The sequence below is a fragment of the Agelaius tricolor genome, unplaced genomic scaffold, assembly GCF_023055355.1.
Source record: "Agelaius tricolor isolate 1412-34295 unplaced genomic scaffold, bAgeTri1.0.p SCAF_70, whole genome shotgun sequence".
Classification (NCBI taxonomy): domain Eukaryota; kingdom Metazoa; phylum Chordata; class Aves; order Passeriformes; family Icteridae; genus Agelaius; species Agelaius tricolor.
The window spans coordinates 273,227-290,263 of NW_027269330.1; the positions used below are offsets into that span (position 1 = coordinate 273,227).

Sequence of the window (17,037 nt, forward strand, 5' to 3'; positions counted from 1 at the left end):
ATACCGAAATGAGGGGTTTGATATCGAGACCGGTTTTGTTCTTGAGTTTTTTCTACTCTGCAGCTGCTTTAATGCTCTTTATCTTTCTGGGAACGAGCAGCAAATTACAGATTTCTTAACCTGAAGGATGAATTTAGAGCGGTTTTGAATGTCTCTTGTTTAAAATTAGTTCCAGGAGAAATGTCCAGCCTGCAGAGGGGGGAGGCTGGTTCAGCTTTGCCCTCCCACGTTTTTTTGGAAGCAGCCAAAAAATGGGGACAGACCCCAGCCCCACATCCCCAGGCATGATCCCTGCCCTTGGAGGGAATTTCACCTCTTTGGGCTCCACTCTTCTCCAGCCCTGTGGGTTTAGAGCCATGATCCACCAGTAACTCCTGATTTCACACCCCATTTTAAGCCCCTGGAACTGGGCTAAACTGGGGGAAAAAATCTCTTTGGCTCGTGCCAAAACTGCTCTGGGAACTGAACCAAAATGGTGTAAATGAAAAAAAAAAATCATGATTGCTTCGAAATCTACCCAAAACAGACAAAATCAATGGGATCAAAGGTGTTCTACAGCTTCAGGACAGCCAGGCTTGGATTGGGTGGGGACAAAGCTGGGATTGGGTGGGGACAAAGCTGGGATTGGGTGGGGACAAAGCTGGGACTGGATGGGGACAAAGCTGGGATTGGGTGGGGACAAAGCTGGGATTGGGTGGGGACAAAGCTGGGACTGGATGGGGACAAAGCTGGGATTGGATGGGGACAAAGCTGGGATTGGGTGGGGACAAAGCTGGGATTGGGTGGGGACAAAGCTGGGATTGGATGGGGACAAAGCTGTGTCACGTCCAGGACACCCAGGCTGGGAGGTGTTGGGGTGGTTCCATTTCCCCTCCCTCCACCTGGGAGCTGGGCAGCCACATCCAGAAGCTCAAGGAATTCTTGGACATCAAAGCTGGAGTCTCCTGCCTGATGTCAGAGAGGGAGCAGAGGGGATTTTTGGGCTAAAACACCCGGAATAAATTAATTAACTGAGTGAAGTAACACTAACGAGCTGTGCAAGTACCTTGATAAATTCAGCTCTGCTCCAGCACTGAAAGAAAATTCGGGTTTTGATGAGGGTGGTGACACTTCGAATGACACTTCAAAGACAGGGATAAGGACCAAGCACTTGGAAATGAGGGATGTGTTTATCAGCAGCAGCTGCCAAACTGGGGGAACGGGGAAAATTCAATTTGTCCCATAATTATCTTTTGTACAAACAGGCAGTGGCCCTCCAGCCAGGCAGCTCCTAAAAAAGCCTCTAATTATTGCATATAATAACTCCCAACATTAATCTTAGCTGTTCCTTGTACAAAAATTATAAATTACTGCACCAAATCCTTATTACTGCAAATATTAAAAGTTACTCAGCATTTATTGGAACTTTGCTTTTTTTTTTTTTTTTCTTTTTTTTTGCCTTGTAACTTTGTGTTAATTTTCTCCATATTTCACGACTCCAGATATCGCTGCAAGAGAGGTTTGAGGGTTTCAAAAATTCATTGCTGTGAGATTGGACTCGTGTGGAAAAAGGAAAGGCCTTGAAGTCGGGAATATTGGGAATATTGGGAATATTGGGAATACTTCAACTCCAGGAGTTCCTTCTTGCCCAAGGGGTGTTCCTCGAGAGTTGTTTCATTTACAAATCAGCTGAATGCTTCAAGTTGTGTTTTCGAGCCCCCAAACCATCCAAGTCTTCCCTTTCCTCCAGGAATTCTGGCTGGGGAATTTAATTCCGGAGAATTCTGGGGAATTCAAAGCCGAAAATGCTTTTGGGAGCTTTGCTGGACTGGACTGGGAAGGGGGAGGAATTATCACGAGACAAATATCATCGAAATCCAGCCCAAATTTTCAGTTATTATTGGTCTGACATCCACAGATGGAATTTTCAAGGCTTCTGTTCCAAACCTGATGGGTCAAGGCTTAAATGAGCTTTTACCACATTTTATCACTGTCAGACCTCAAGATGCTTTGAGCACTGGAGCTTTTTGGGATTCTTGATGCGCAGGAGGACTCGGGACCTTACCGGGACCATCTTCACATGCCTGAAAATTCCTGGAATCATGGAATCATGGAGTGGTTTGGGTTGGAAAGAGCCTTAAATGCCATCCAGTGCCACCCTGGCCATGGGCAGGGACGCTTTCCTCTGTCCCTGATGGCTCCATCCTGTCTTTGGACAATTCCACCCCATGAATTCCATCCCATGGCCCTCAGAGGGAGGAATTTCTCCCCAGTATTGCATCTGTTCTGAAGCAGGAACACAGACATGCCAGGCAGCAGCTGAACCAAAAAAAAACCCCAAATATTTTCAGAGCTTCTCCCAGTAACCAAGGAATCCTTTTTTAAACTTTTTTTTTTCCTTTTGCTGCTGTGCTGAAAAGCAAGAGAAAAGTTTGGGAATGCAGTCACTTAAGTCATGAAGAATTTAAAGTGTAAGACATTGTTCTTTTTTGGGCTGTGCTGCTACAGAAACAGAGTTTGGAAATTTTTCTCCGAGGTATTTATAGGATTCTCTCTGTTCTCCCCTAAATAATCTCAGACTTTTTCTCCCCTCCTGTCTAATTCTCGAGTTTTGAAGGTTTCTTTGGGTGGGTTTTTTTTGACATTTTAATTTTTTTTGGGGGGGGTAGCAAGGATTCATTTGAGTATTTTTCCACTTGATTTAGGAGATGAAGACAAGACACGAAACCTTCAAGCAGCAGAGTTGGGGTTGGAGGCACAACTGAGGATCCCCGACTCCTCTGAAGCTGGAAATTGGGTGTCCCATAATAATCGTCCTCTTCTGCCTTCTCCCTGCCCCTGGCACTGTTTGTGGTTGTTTTCCCAGCAGATTTTTGCATTTTGATCCTATTTTTCCAGTTGGGAACGTGGAGGGAGCGCTGGGCTGTCCAGAGGCTTTCCCAGGCACGGAACATCTCTCGTCCGCCCCGCTTCCCTTGGCTGCTGCTCTGCCTCCAGGGAGGCTTTTCCCCCCCAAAACCATCCCACGAAAGCAAAGGATTCAGGAATGTGGAATTTTGAAGCAGGAATTGGCATTATCCCGACGTTGTGGAGGTCAGCACGGGCTGATTTCCATTCTGTGGGGCCACCTCAGAGTCCAGCCTGGCTTTGCTTTTAAAAATCCTGATGATGGTTCCATTTAGCGATTTCTTCTTTTTCCCCCCCCTGTGTCAATCATTAATTTATCACCCTGTCCATCATTAATTTATCACTCTGTCAATGCATAAGGAATTCCTGTCAGAACTGAGCTAACAATGTCTGATTCTCCCAGCTCTCAGGACGGATCCTCAGCTCCAAGAGGAATCATTCAGCTGCTTCAAGGCACCACATTTCCTCCTCTATTTAATAACAATCCTCTGCATTAGGCAGGGATTTATTTTCCCCTCAGATTGGTTTTAGGGTAAATTCAATTTGTTCCTCCCCATGCCAGATTTTGGGGGTTACAGTGGATGGAGCTGCTGAATTCCCCCAGGTTATCTGAAATAACAGCCCTGCCCAGATGGAACTGCTGAATTCTTCGTGCTTAACCCAAATTAAGCCCCTCTCCCAATATTCCTTCCCAAAATCCCATCCAGACCTGCCCATGGAATCCTGGAATGGTTTGGGTTGGAGGAGACCCCAAAGCCCATCCAGCCCCACCATGGGTCCCACAGCTCCCACTGTCCCAGGTGGCTCCAGCCTGGCCTTGGGCACTGCCAGGGATCCAGGGGCAGCCACAGCAAATCTGGGAATTCCATCCCAGCCCCTGCCCACCCTCACAGGGAGGAATTTCTTCCCAACATCCCAAATCTCTGGCAGTTTGAACCCATGAAGATGCTGTGGCTGGTGCTCAGCAATGGTTTGGGAATGTGGGAATGTCCAGCAATGGTTTGGGGATATTCAGCAATGGTTTGGGAATGCTCAGCAATGGTTTGGGAATGTGGGAATGTTCAGCAATGGTTTGGGGATATTCAGCAATGGTTTGGGAATGTGGGAATGCTCAGCAATGGTTTGGGAATGCTCATCAATGGTTTGGGAATGTGGGAATGTTCAGCAATGGTTTGGGAATGTTCAGCAATGGTTTGGGGATATTCAGCAATGGTTTGGGAATGTGGGAATGTTCAGCAATGGTTTGGGAATGCTCAGCAATGGTTTGGGAATGTGGGGATATTCAGCAATGGTTTGGGAATGCTCATCAATGGTTTGGGAATGCTCAGCAATGGTTTGGGGATATTCAGCATCCATTTGATGCCAGGTTTTACAGGAGTCTCCTCTCTAACCAACCTCATTACCTGAGGAATTCTTCCACTGCTGCTCCAGGAGCTCCAAACTCTCTGCAAGCCCCACTTTGGGCAGTGGCAAAATTTCAGTGCAGTTCCCAGCACTGAAGCCAAGCCAACAATGGCTCCTTTGATTCTGATATTCCTGAAGGGAAAAGGAAAGGAAAGGAGCCCTTCAAGAAGCACACTGGCCTCTTTCTCCCCCAGTCCCCTGCCCTCTCATCTCCAAAGGAATTTCTTGATTGTTCTCTCCGACACCGTTACAAACTTAGCTTCAAGGGAAGGGAAAAGAGCTTTTTTTAAATTTTTTTTTTTTTGCCTTTTTCTCTTTCTGCTCCCCTGAGTGCTCCTGTTTTGAGTCCTTCAGCCTGATCTCTGTTCAGCAGGGCTCCTTTGCTGACCACAAAGGCAGCAAAGGAAACCTTTGAGCAGAAGTTACTCGCTAAGTTGGTTTTTTTTTTTCCCCCTCAATCTTCTCAGAAAATTTCCTAATGGTGTGGGAACATCAGGAGTTCAAGGGTGCTTTCCTGCAGCTTCCACTGTTTCTCCGAGGCCTTGAAATGGTATTTGAAATCCCACAGATGTATCCACACAGCCCTGGGAGTAATTCTGAGCCATTTGCTTCCAAAGGTGAGTCTGCTCAGGGGAGGGGTGCAGGGTGAGTGGAACAGGTCTCTGCGTGCTTCTTTCTTAATTTAAGGAGCCTTAGAGGTCACCTGGGGTGTTGTTTTCCACAAAAAAAAAAAAGAAAATGTGCCTGTTTATCACCACACCAGGTTCATGTGTGGGGCAGCTCAGGCAGAGTGAGTTCACCAGCTGGAATCTGGAATTGTGGAAGGGAAAAATCGAGTCCATGCTGTTGGTTTCTCCAGAAAATCAACATTTCTGTTGTCTTGTTTACCCATCCCTGTGACCGTGTTCACAGGGGTCTCGGGGTGAGGGAAGAGACAAGGATCTGACTCCATGTTTCAGAAGGGCTGATTTATTATTTTATTATATATATTACATTAAAACTGTACTAAAAGAAATAGAAGAAAGGATTTCATCAGAAGGCTGGCTAAGGATAGAATAGAATAGAATGGAATGGAATAGAATAGAATAGAATAGAATAGAATAGAATAGAATAGAATAGAATAGAATAGAATATCAAAGAATGATAACAAAGGTTTGTGGCTTGGGCTCTCTGTCCGAGCCAGCTGGGCTGTGATTGGCCATTAATTAGAAACAACCACATGAGGCCAATCCCAGATCCACCTGTTGCATTCCACAGCAGCAGATAACCATTGGTTACATTCTGTTCCTGAGGCCTCTCAGCTTCTCAGAAGGGAAGGATTTTCCATAGAAGATGTCTGTGACACATCCCATTTCCACTTCTTTTCAGTCCTCACTCCCATGGGCAGGGCCCGCTGTCCCAGGCTGCTCCAAGCCCTGTCCTGGGACACATTTCCTCACTTTAACCCAATTACCCCCTGATAACAGCAATAAAATTGGATATTTTGCTCCTTTCTTTGCCTTTGCAGAGGCGTCACTGTGACAACAACCCGTCCTGCTGATTACAGAATATCAGATGATGGAAAACCTTCCTTCCATTCCCCCTTTCCCTCTCTTTATTTGCTTTCCAGCCTTGCCCTGTGCTTTCTGTGCTGCTCGGGGATGTTCTGCCCTCACCCCGCTGCTGCTGCTGCTGGATTGGGGTCGGGAGGTGCCCCCAGGAGTGATTGACTGCAAAGGTGCAGCAGCAGATAAACCCTCCTCAAAAACCACCCGTGAGAATGGAGCCAAGGATTTATATTTAGCAATCCATTTCAGTCTCACCCATCTTGCTTAAAATGGAATTGGTAATAATAATAATAATACCTGGCTGGGCCGTGCACTTAATGAAAAGCAGCAAATGGAAAAGTTAACAAATGTAAAAGTTGAAATTTTTTTTTTATGGGAGCTTTGCTTTCTCAGTAAGCTTTTAAAGCCCTGTTCTCATTGGAAGCAATCTGCTGATACATTTAACAAATGTCAAGATGAAATGCTCGAGCAGAGATCAAAAGGAGAGGGGTTTTATTGTGCTGCTCTTGCAGCACTGATAGCCTGGACTGGGCCTTCGTGGGAAGGATCAATAGCTTGATTTGATCAAATATGGGCAGCTATCAAAGCCATCAGGCTCTACCTAAAGGACACTTCAGACTGAGCTGCCTCCCTCGAGAGCGTCTTCACTGTGGGCTTTGATATTTGCTCGTGGCCCTGCTTGTTTGGAAATTGGGTTTTAATGAATTCAAAATAAAAGCACACGCGGGTTGTTGTCTGCTCCCGAGTACTCTCCACAATCCGTGGGGATCAAAGGCACCACGTGCCAATGCTGGGCCTGGATTGGAAATTTGGTGGCTTTAAAAGCCTTGAAGTCCCAAGGGATTCCCTGAAAGTGATGCAGTGAGGCCGGGAGGTTCAAAGGGCTGGGAGGAGAGGACACAACACCCCTTGTGTTGAGGAGGAGGAGGAGAAGGGGCAGAGATGCCTCTCCCAAGCTGGAAACTCAACAATTTGCCCCCAAAACTCCACAATTTGCCCCCAAACCTCCACAATTTGCTCCCAAAACTCCACAATTTTCCCCCAAGACTCCACAATTTTCCCCCAGATGTCCCCCCAGTCTTCCCCTCCCTCCATCCCACCTTCCCCATAAATGATTAAGAGCTTTTCCTAGTGAACTTGGAATAAACATTTGTGTTCATTGGCAGAAAATTTGGTGGCTTTAGAAAACTTAAATCCCAGAAATTTCCTTAAAATTCTCTAAATTGAAGGAAAGTGATGCAGTGAGGCCGGGAAATTCAAAGCGCCTCAGAGGGGAGGACACAACACCCCTCACGCCAGTGGAGGAGAAGGGGCAGAGATGCCTCTCCAGAGCTGAAAACGCAAAAATTTGGCCCCAAAACTCCTCAAGAGTGTTCCCCTCCCTCCGTGCCACCCCCACCATCAATGATTAAGAGCTTTTGGCTGGTGAACTTGGAACAAACATTTGTGTTTATCAGCCGAGCTGCCGAAAGAGGAAAGCGGTGGGAGCAGGTGGAGGTGGCGGGGACGGGGGAGAGAGAGGGGAAGAATTGGAAGGACACGGGGAGGAGAAGTAAAAAAACACCAGAACTGAGCTCCCCCCGCACTCCAGAGCAGCTTGGCTAAAGGAATGAAAGGAATGGCAGGAAGTGGAGAGGGTTGGGATGTGGTGGCAGGTCCTGGTGGGTGGAGAGGGGGCTCAGTGAAGCCCTCGGAGCATCTGCTCTCCTCTGACAGCAAGAGTCACTTCCAGCAATTTTCTGAACTGCAGAGATGAAGAGGGAAACAATTTTCAAAATTTTAGGTGCAGTTAAAAGGTCTCTTTTAGCCTAGGATGTAACCATAACACAATGAGAGGCTTTTGTTTGGCTCAGGTTGAAAGTTCTGGGGAAGAAAGGGTTGGATTGCAAAAGAGTCTAAAACCCTCTAAACCCTCCAAAATTTTCAAAATTTTAGGTGCAGTTAAAAGGTCTCTTTTAGCCTAGGATGTAACCATAACACAATGAGAGGCTTTTGTTTGACTCAGGTTGAAAGTTCTGGGGAAGAAAGGGTTGGATTGCAAAAGAGTCTGAAACTCAGCCTTTTCTCCCAAAGTTAGTTTTGGAGAACCTGGAGAACATCCAGGAAAGGCTCAGACTGATTCTTGTGTTAAAAAAAAAAAAAAAAAAAAAATTGGTTTAATTCTCCTGAGCTGCATGAGCTGCTGGGTTTGGGAGCTCACCTGTGCCCAGGTGAGGGTTTGTGTGGAGGAAGGGCCAGGATTAAGCAGCTCTGCAGGGATGGGTGATAATAAAAAAATAATAATAGAAAAAATAATAATAGAAAAAATAATAATAGAAAAAAAACCCCTGAGCCTCCCTAGAGAGGCTCAGGGGTTTTTTTTCTATTATTATTTTTTCTATTCCCTAGAGAGACTGAGATTGGGGTTTAGCCCTGATCCCAACTCAGAGCAGTGCCAACACCCCCAGAGGTGACACTACAGGCAGAAATGTGGCTTTGCTCCTTCCTCCTGTCCCACCTTTGCTGCTTTCTTGGCTGAATTTCAGCACAAGAGGGTCAGGAAGGAGGCTGGGAACAGCCTGGGGAGGAAAACTCTGCGGTGCTGCTGCTGCTGCTGGGAGGGGCCCAAGAGGCTGAAGATTGGAGGGAATATTTCAGCAGTGCATTCAATCAGCCTGCAGTGAGCCTGGTTTTATTTCACTCCATCACAGCAGAGCTTGTTTGGGTTTGTCCCAAACAAATCAACAAGCGAAGGAAATGGCTGCGAGTCGTGAATAATTCAGGTGGGAAAAGAGCTCTGAGACCATCCCAGGGGATTTTGGGAAGGAATGAGGGGTGGGGAGGGGCTGGGATGGAATTCCCAGAGCAGCTGTGGATCCCTGGCAGTGCCCAAGGCCAGGCTGGAGCCCCCTGGGACAGTGGGAAGGGTCCCTGCACATGGCAAGGCTGGGATTGGATGGGATTTAAGTTCCTTCCAACCCAAACCACTCCAGGATTCCATAAATATCCAACATTTTGAGCTTACACCTGCCCTGTGCCGGGGCTTGAGCCTGCTCAGGGAGATCTGGAACCTGGGGACACTTGGGTGACAGTGACAGGGCGCTGGCAATGACCCCTCTGGTGCAGCCTGAGTGTCCTCCCCTCAAATCTTCAGCCTCGAGCACAACAATCCACTGAAAATGACAAAAAATCCAAAGGATTGCTCTGGGCCAGCCACCCTGAGAGCAGGGATCGTTATTTCCTTAACCAGATTTACTAATTACGGGGGTAATTAAAGCCCCTGAGCTTTAGATGCTGCCTTTCTCCAGATTTCAGGGGGGAAGTTCCCGCTGCTGATCAATTTTAGTGTTTTCCCTCCTTTCAGCTGCAGTGGAATCCGTGTCCCTGCCTTTGCAGGGTCTTCCCTAATTAACCCCCCTGGGAGAGCAAACGATTCTGCAGGTGATTGTTTAAATACCCCCTAAAATTAGCAACCGTTGGAGAGAATCCTCTCTTTTTTCTTTTCTTTTTTTTGGTTTTTTTTTTTCTGGAAATGTGATCACACTGAATGGAAAACAGCACAACAGAGCACACGAGGTCTGGAATTACTGTCTGGCTTGTCAGCACGTGCTCCAGGTCCCATTTAGAGCCTCCAAACAGGAGCTAAATTGCTCAGAGGACCAGTCTTGGATCTCTTTATGGGGATAAATTTCATCTCCCAGCAATGCCTGTCCTGACTGAAATAAATTGCTGGAGGGAGTTGCTGTGCCTGGAAGGAAATGCTCTGCAAGGGGTGGGGGGGGATGAGTGATGCTGCAGAGATTTCTCTCCTGGCAGATCCAGTTCCATTCAAAGCCTCCCAAGCACTGCAGGGAAAAAAAAATTAAAAAAAAAAAAAAAAACTCTTGGTTTGCATATTCCAGCCCCAAAAAGAGCTGGGCAATCAGAGCCGTGCTGGGAAGTGATGGAAAACCTGGATTTGGGTGTTTGTTACTGCCTGCGTTGCATTCCAGGACACTGGAAATGAAACACCTCAGCTTAGTGGTCTCCCCTGACCATTAAAAGTCTCCTTCCCTCCATTTGCTCTTCGTCATCCGGATGTTTTGTCTTTTATCTCTTGGAGGTGCTGTGAAAAATAAATTGTTTGTGAAAATCTCCAAAAACAGAGAGCTGTGAGCCATAAAAAAAAAAAAAAAAAAAAAAAACAAAACAAAAAAAACCCAGTGGAGGAGATTTAATTGGATCAGGGGGGGAAGGTTTGGGGGAATGTGCTGGAAATCAGGGGCAGGAGCTCTCAGAAAACAACCAAGGACCCAACAGAAAGGTGGATGGGGGTTGGATTAAGTGAGGACAACCTGGCCTGGGCATCGTGGATCCAGCCCTGGTGAGGGTAAGGAAGGGAGGGAGGGAGGGAGGAGGGAGACAATCAGGAAAAATAGAATTGCTCAGTTTTGGAGCTCAGGGTGTGCTGAAACTGCGGCTGCCCCATCCCTGGAGTGCCCAAGGCCAGGCTGGGCAGGGCTTGGAACACCCTGGGATAGGGGCAGGTGTCCAAGGGGTGGAATTAAATCATCTTTAAGGTCCTTTCCCACCCAATCCCATTATTCCATGACAGAGCCGGGCTCTGTTTCCCGGATTTCATCTCCAAAATTGACTTTTCATCAGCAAAATTGCCCCTTTGAGGATGCACTCTGCCACAACACCACTTCTGATGGTGTGACCTGTCCTTTCCCCCCTTCCAGGCTCACTGTTAGCCCCTGGAATGGTTTTTGTGGGGTTGGAGTTGTTTGGGTTCACCCATGAAACCTGAAAGGAATTGGGGGTGGGAACTGTGCTGATTCCAAAAGAAATCCCCGAGCTGGGGTGTGAAATCCCAGACCCCCAAACTGAGTGTGGAATCCCAAACCCCTGATCTGAGTGTGAAATCCCAGACCCCCGATCTGGGTGTGAAATCCCAGATCCCTGATCTGAGTGTGAAATCCCAGACCCCCGATCTGGGTGTGAAATCCCAGATCCCCAAACTGAGTTTGAAATCTCAAACCCCAGATCTGGGTGTGAATTCCCAGACCCCCAAACTGGGTGTGAAATCCCAAACCCCTGATCTGAGTGTGAAATCCCAGATCCCATGTGCTCCTCCCTGTTGCTGGTGAATTGTTTTTAAGGGATTTTGCAAACTGTTGTTTTTAAATTCCAATATTTATGCCCTTTGTAGGTATTTTGTCTGTTGGATGGAGAACAGAAAAAAAACGTCACCTCCAAAATTTCCTTCCTTAGGAGGAATTGAAAATCCTAAATCTTCCTTCAGTCCCTGAAACCTTGGCAGTGTTTTTCTCCCACTCAGCTGAGCGGGAGGGCTGATTCCACGATGTTTCACCAAAAAAAAGAAAACAGCGTTTTCAGCCTTTGCTGATGCAGCCCTGCATGGAGCTGTCACTCCCCTGCTCCCTGGGATAAAACACCCGGAATCCGGGAGCTGCAAATGGAAAATTCTCCTGGCCCCAGCCCACTTCCCCTTTGTTGCATCAGCAGGAGGAGAATTTTCTGGAGGAGGCAGAGTGACAGGTTGGCATCCCTGCCCGGGCACGTGACTCCCGGCTTTTCTTCCCATGGATTCTGCAGAGTCCGGGGGCGTCAAAACAAAGGAAAATAACCCCGAGCAGCTGATGGGTGTTGTCAGCACAGCTCAGGGTGGATCTGCTCACCCCGGAGCTGAGAGGAGCCCAAATCCCCCATTCCTGCTGTCAGGTCAAAGGAGGGCCCCATCAATTCCCATTCGCTGCCGTTTTCCGGAAATTTCCAAGGGCTGGACCTTCCACCATCCCTCTCCAGGTGCTGCTTTTGCAACACTCTGAATCCAACCCGTTGCCTTTTGACACACGTGGCCCAAAAAAAATTCACTTTAAACATTAAACATGTGCCTAATGCACCGCAGGAAAAGTGGGAAGTGGAAATGATTGAAATTCCAAACTCACACAGCTGATTTTGGGGGCCCTTGTTTGGCTTCATTTGGCTGCTCCTGGCATTTAAGAGAAATAAAAAAAAAAAGCCAAGCTCGAGGCTGACAATCTCAGGGACTTTTAATTAGGTTTAAATCCTGCAGGATTGAAGTCAGTAGCTGGGAATTGTCTCTGTGCCTGCAGTAAATCATTGGGAATTGGATTACTGGAAAAGACAGTCCCAAAACACAGGTTGGTGCTTGCTCTGACTCAGTTAATGAGGTAAATGCAGGTGATTCTTCCGTTTTCAGTGTTTCTGTGTGATTTTTTTGCATGTACTGGACCAAAAAATGTAAAAATTTGGGAGATGACCTGCAAAATACCTGAATGATAAATACTGAAAGGTTTTTATTGCATTGTAATAAATAATAATATTATATATTAATACAATAATAAATAAACAGGCGTGTGCAGAAGATTTAAAAATATCTGAAGTGCATCCACTAAGAAGTCGGGGTAGCACAAATTTTGCCATTTTCCTCTATATTTAAAATTAAAAATTAAATGCAGTTAAATTAAGCTTTGGAAAGCGAGCTCAAGACATCAACGTGATGATCCAGGGAGAGAATATTTTGATTTTCCTGGTCTCTGCTGTCCCATCCTTCTCCTGCCCACCCCCTTGGAGAGCTAAATCCCCAAATTCTGCCAAGTTCACCCCAATCCATGTCCCCAGGTCCCACCTCTGTTGTTAAATCCCCAGAGGAACAGGAAAACCCTTTCCCTGCAGGAATCCTCCCAAAATCCCAGCTGAACCTCCCCTGGCACAGCTCGGAGGTGTTTCCTCTCCTCCCGTCCCTCGCTGTGTGATGTGAGCATGGATTCCTGGGCTTTCATTCCCCCTCCCCGTGAGCTGCAAATCTCCAGGAGGAACATTTTGGGTGGAAAAATGGGATCTGAAGGGAAGAGCAGCACGAGCAGAAGGCTCAGGCTGATGCCAGCAAATTCCTCATGGCTGTAACTTCTCCATAAACATGAGCGCACAAGGACTCGAGGGGAAGGCAGGACTGATTTGGAAGTGATTGAGTCGAGATCCCTTCACACAGAGTTTGTCACATGGGGAAAATCTGGTGGCAAATTTGATGGGAACGAATCCCAAACACGCCAGCATTTGTGTGGTTTAAACAGGAAGGGGTTTTGTGGGGTCTGCTCCTCATTCCCCAGGTTGTCCCACAGGTTGGGATTCAGGTTTCTCATCCTCGTGAATGCTTAAAGTTTAAAAAAAATGGAGTTTGGTCCTGGTTAGGAAAATAAATTGGGAATTTTAGTGACAAATTTGATGGGAATGAATCCCAAGCACACCAAGAAACAGGAGGGGGTTTTGTGGGGTTTGCTCCTCATTCCCCAGGTTGTCCCACAGGTTGGGATTCAGGTTTCTCGTCCTTGTGAATGTTTAAAGTTTACAAAAGTGGAGTTTGGTCCTGATTAGGAAAAGAAACTGGGAATTTTAGTGACAAATTTGATGGGAATGAATCCCCAAACACGCCAGCATTTGTGTGGTTTAAACAGGAAGGGGTTTTGTGGGGTCTGCCCCTCATTTTTCCAGGCTAATACAGGGAGGTTGTTGGGATTCCGGTTTCTCATCCTCGTGAATGTTTAAAGTTTACAAAAGTGGAGTTTGGTCCTGGTTAGGAAAAGAAATTGGGAATTTTAGTGACAAATTTGATGGGAATGAATCCCAAGTACACCAAGAAACAGGAGGGGGTTTTGTGGGGTTTGCTCCTCATTCCCCAGGTTGTCCCACAGGTTGGGATTCAGGTTTCTCGTCCTTGTGAATGTTTAAAGTTTACAAAAGTGGAGTTTGGTCCTGATTAGGAAAAGAAACTGGGAATTTTAGTGACAAATTTGATGGGAACGAATCCCCAAAGCGCCAGCATTTGTGTGGTTTAAACAGGAAGGGGTTTTGTGGGGTCTGCCCCTCATTTTTCCAGGCTAATACAGGGAGGTTGTTGGGATTCCGGTTTCTCATCCTCGTGAATGTTTAAAGTTTACAAAAAGTGGAGTTTGGTCCTGATTAGGAAAAGAAACTGGGAATTTTAGCGCTTTCAGCTGCCAACAATGGGTGCAAATGGTGTTTCCCTGTTCCATCTCCCTCGGAATGAACTGTGCACAAAGAGCCCCCAGGTATCATTAGTATCACTAATTACACACTTTGTGTTTAATGAAAGGCTCCTGGCTCCTGTCAGAGGCTTTCATGAAATGTTAATTTTTGCTCCTAATCAACTTGAAACATTAAAGTGGCGGCTCATGCACAAATCAGTGAACTTTGTGTTTGCCCTGTGCTGCTTTGGAAGTTTTCCAAGCTCTTCCCAATCCATCTTTTTTTCTTCCTTTTTTTCTTTTTTTTTTTTTTCCTTTTTTTTTTTTTTTTTATTTTTTTGCAGCTCAGCAGAACTCCCACAAATCCATCACATTCGGAGCAGTGAAATCCTTACCCTGGGCTCAGTTCAGCCTCACAAATGCATTTTCCCTGGGCAGGTTTTTCCTCTCAGCAGCCCTGGGAAGGTGACTGGGATGAGCTCTGGAATTCCAGCCTGGCAAATAAAGATGATGAAAGGCTCTGTCAGGTGGAATAAGTCATTTCCCTAAATCCTGCCCTTCTGGAGCCTTTCTGAACCAGGCTCTGAGCTCCTGTGGGCCCCAAAATCTTCTGAGACCTTGGGAATTTTAAACCTTAAATTTTAAATCTATCCAGGGAATGGTTTGGGTTGGGAGTGACTTTAAATCCCAGCCCTGATTTGAGGGAGCACCCTGTGCTAACAATCATTATTGGAGCTTTTTTTTTTTTTTTTTTTGCCTATTTTAAGCCTGGTTCTACCTATTTTAAGGCCGTTTCTGACTATTTTAAACTTATTTTAAGGTTAAGCATGCAGGAAGATCTCGGTGTAAATGAAATCCAGCCTCATTACCCATTATCACCCTCATCCTTTGCCTTCCCTGTCCCCACCCCTTTTCCCTGGGATCAAATAATTGAACAAATCAGATTTTGGGGTCCCTTGGAGCTCCCGCCTCGTCCTCACTGGTTCCTCTCTGGCTGCTTCAATCCCTCCAACATTTATAAATTCAGAGCGTGGATTTTCAGGGGAAAATTGAGGTTTGACTTTGAATTCACACTTTTCTGGAGCTCACATGGATTCAGGAACGTCTCTGGGCACGGCCCAGGCCCTGTTTTCAATAATGCTCCTGTGACCAGAAAAACCAGAGCAGCCCTTCTGCCCCAGAAAGCAATTTAAGATTTAATTAATACTTGAGGGCCACGCTGCTCCAGTGAAACGAGCACGGAGGCCTCCTCATTTCAGGCCCTAAGTGTCCTACATTTGCTGCTAATTAAAGCAGAAGTTTGATATTAAAAAAAAAAAATAATTTTAAGAAAGAAAATAAAAGAAGGAATCCAGACTTAAACCAATGACTAAACAACTCTTGTGTTCCTCGGGTGTCTTTTATAGTTGGTGCTAAATGTAAATTGGTGGCGCCTCAGAAATGGAAATGGGGAATGAGAACTCAGATATTTTTTTTCTTCCCTCCTAAAAATACCTCTGTTTATGGGGAGGGTTGATTAAATGGTTCCTCACTACAACAATAATTACAGAAATTCAAGGAAAACGGTGCTGGAATGAAAGAAATCTCTGGGTATTTGTGTGGCCTCTGTGTGGAAGCAGCACCCGATAGCAATTTTATTTTTTTTCCTTTTAAGTTGGTTTGATTTTTAGAACTCATTTAAAAACCAAAGCTGGCTGTGTTGCCCTGATGTGCAGCTTTTGTCCAGAGGGTCTCTGCTCCCACTGGATGCATTTCACAGGGCCTGATTTGCTTCTAGAAAGCAAATTTTAGATTTTTGGAGTTCCTCAGGGAGGATGGAGAACGTGATTCCAGGAGGGTCAAGTGTCCAAAAGTCTGCAGCTCTAAGGTTTTAAAAGATTTGGACTACAAATTTCCAACGGATTTTGTAAAATCACTCCTCAAAATTTCTCCCTGCGCCACCTCTGGCCCCATTTCCAGGCTGTCCCATTTTGCTTGGGCCGAGTTTCACCTTTTTCATTTGTGGTTTTAATTTGGCCATTTCAGTGCCTCACAGAGAATCGACTTTTTTAATGATGCTTTGCTCAAAACACACAAGACCTGCTCTGCTGCCAATTGTCTCTCCCTCCTCAATGTCCTCTTGTCCTGACCCATTTTTCCATTCCCAACCCTGAAAAATCAGGAGAACCATCACCCCCTCCTCCTCCTCCTCTTCCTCCTCCTCGTCCTCCCTTTGGCTCTGGGGGCTGTACCTGCCCAGCATTTTCTCCCTGCCATAAATCAGGATGGGAACTTGCTCTAAAGATTACTTTAAAAGCAATCTGAGAGCTGACACATTTATGGCATGGTGGCCGTGTCACACTGGGATGAGAGGGAGTTCTCCTCCACCGTATTTTTAACGCGGGAAACGAGTGTGGGTTCTCCTTTCTTGTGATGGATGGGATAAAGCAGGCCAGGAGCTGAGCTCTGATGATTTATGGGAGCCCTGCCCTCACCTGTTTTTCCTCCTCTCTTGTGGTGCGGTGCCAGGGAGGGTTGTAAACAACCCATTGCCCTTTCCAGGAGTGTGGAACCGTCGAAATCAGGGCTTCTCCACGTGACTGATCCCAAATTCCTGGCCTAGAGGGAGCTTTGGGAGGAGGAGAAGTGGTTTTGTGCTCTCTCTGTACATGAGAGCTACTTATACTTCATAAAACCGAATTTGTTTGCAGCCTTTCCCTGTGCACAGCCCTGTCTGTGCTTTAGAAGGGAATTGTTGGAGGTTTTCAAGGGTAAATCAACTTCCCATTTGGAGGGAAAGGGTTTAAGTGCCTCAAAGAGGTGGCTCCACGCTCCTTTAATAACATTTTCATTTCATTTGTGGCCTTGGACCCCTTGACAAACTGATATTAATGTAATAATTGCCAGGTTATGCACAGTGCCTTGACCCAGCTGGGTTAATGGCTGGGCTCCATGGCCTTGGAGGTCTTTTCCAAACTAAATATTCTTTTTCAACCTAATTATTATTTTCCAACCTAAATATTCTCTGAAATCATGGAATAAACCCATGATAAACCAGGGCTTTGTCACTCTGGCTGGGGGTGGCAGGGACAGGCCTGGGCTGGGCCCACGGAGGATTTTAGGGTGCAAAAAGAGAACAAAACCAGTTCAGAGTGGCCCTAAGGTGAAAATGGTTCAGAAAGACCCTGAAATTAAAATGTTGCAGTGACCCTAAAATGCAAAGAAGGAGC

General features: G+C 46.2%; 1 long non-coding RNA gene across 1 annotated transcript in view; it reads left to right on the top strand.

Moving 5' to 3' along the window:
* Positions 1-4,418: 4,418 nt before the first annotated feature.
* The window catches only part of LOC139585156 (uncharacterized), a 34,447-nt gene continuing 21,828 nt past the window's right edge, over positions 4,419-17,037 (top strand). Inside the window, exon 1 of the long non-coding RNA XR_011676971.1 lies at positions 4,419-4,907. This is a non-coding gene — a long non-coding RNA (uncharacterized lncRNA). The remainder of the gene's footprint in view (positions 4,908-17,037) is intronic.